The sequence below is a fragment of the Olea europaea genome, chromosome 21 (genome assembly GCF_002742605.1).
Source record: "Olea europaea var. sylvestris chromosome 21, O_europaea_v1, whole genome shotgun sequence".
Classification (NCBI taxonomy): Eukaryota; Viridiplantae; Streptophyta; class Magnoliopsida; order Lamiales; family Oleaceae; genus Olea; species Olea europaea.
The window spans coordinates 5,283,113-5,284,906 of NC_036257.1; the positions used below are offsets into that span (position 1 = coordinate 5,283,113).

The 1,794-nt window shown below is 34.2% G+C and overlaps 1 long non-coding RNA gene across 1 annotated transcript; it reads left to right on the top strand.

The window, feature by feature from the left end:
- The first annotated feature begins 391 nt into the window (after positions 1-391).
- On the top strand, positions 392-901 carry LOC111370269. Its single transcript, XR_002698362.1, has 3 exons — positions 392-433; positions 696-748; positions 829-901. It is a non-coding gene; the product is annotated as an uncharacterized LOC111370269 (long non-coding RNA).
- The last annotated feature ends 893 nt before the right edge of the window (positions 902-1,794 follow it).

A 1,794-nucleotide genomic window follows, 5' to 3' on the forward strand; every position in this document is an offset into this window, starting at 1 on the left:
GGCCCTGTTTGGTATCCATTTTTTTCAAAATGCATTTATCTCTCTCTTCTTTTCAACCACACATTCTTTATTAAAATAATATTACACGTAAATTAAAAACTTTTCCTTATTTTTTAACCGCACATTTCCCATTAATTTACTATTCAAAAATGCATTTTCATATAAAAATATCTACCAAACACCCTCTTAGCCTACAAAAAATTTGACCCGTTTGTAGGCTAATAGTTAGCGGGAAATTTTTCAAATTTAGACTTATGCGGGTCGTGTCGGTTTAGATTCAAACTCTCCAAAAAATAATTTTGAAGCGTGAAGGCCCTTCTTTGAGTTCTTTCTCTCACAGCTTCAAAACCTAGCCTCTATCGTCTCTTCGGTGAATTTGGCGGTTTGGCGGCCACCGATTTGAAAGACACCGCTTGTTCTTTCAATTTTCAAGGTAATCTCTTCTCTTTCTCATATTTTGAAAATAATTTACTGGATCTTTACTCCATAATCCTCTCTCTTGACCCTCGAATTCACTATCCTCTACATATTGATTAAGTAATTTTGCTACTCGAATTGATGGACCCATGGTAGAATTTCTCATTTTCAACAGTTTTGCAGAGTTGATGGATGAGAACCCGCATCGCGCAAACCTCATATGTAAACAATACAATGACTATTTATCACTTTCTGACGAATCTGCAATTTGGTCCTAGGTTTTGATTCAATCATACTTCATATGTCTCGAAATTGTTTGGGCTCGCACAAGGTCGGTTGGAATAGAAGTATTTGTATTTATGCTTGTTGTGTTTAGATTGTCTTTATGTGATTTGTTGTTGGTATGTGTAGAAAGTGATGTTCGAGGATTTCAAGAAATTTGAAAATGCAAGTGTGAAGGAATATGTACACGTTTGTGTTAATGTCTGTGGTTCTTCTCTTGAATGCCTTGGTTAGTTTCCTTTGACGTTATATTTAAACATGTTAGATTTTCAGGGCAATTCTTTTGGGGACTTTCTTGTATTATGGATGTAAGAGAAAATATTAAATTGATGGATGTATTCATCTTCTTTGAATGTTTTATAAACATTTCCAGAGTATTGGATGTGTGAAATAGTTTCTAGATGTATTCATCTCCTGTGAATGTTTTAAAAACATTTCCAGAGTATTGGACGTGTGAAACATTGTGTTTTACTGGACATAGATGTGGCAAATTATTTTCATTGTTGATGTGTTAATGCAATGTATAGAAGAATAACTTTGTTTTCTATAACTTGGAAAAAAAGGAACATCTTTCGTTTTCGAGTGATCAGAACAATTATAGGAATGTCTCAAATCTTTGGTAATGCCTCTAATTTACAATTTCTAAGATCATTCATTTTTTTCTATATATTGTAATGGGTTTTTGACAGTTTTAGGTGTAATTTGAAAATTGGTTGTGTTGAAATTGTGAAGGAGCCTGATTGGATTACCAGTAGATGTTAAGCATGTGGCACATATTGGGTGGGATGGCCCCTCCAATACTGCACCTAGTTGGGTACTTATTATTGAATCGCCTCATCTCAAGGTTCTGCTCTTTCTCCATGGTCATGTTAAGGTCTGGTTCTTACTTCTTAATTAGCTTTCCTTTTCACCATATGTTTTCTTTTCAATTTTTGTTTAAATTGTAAACTACTAATGATATGCATAGCCCGCATAAGAAAGAAATGTTGAGAATACAAATAGTGTATTGAGACTAATGCCCTTCTTTTAAGGTGTGGGATGTGAGGATTGAACATTGGAAGTAGAAATATGAGTTTGTAGGACTTTCGTGGTTGA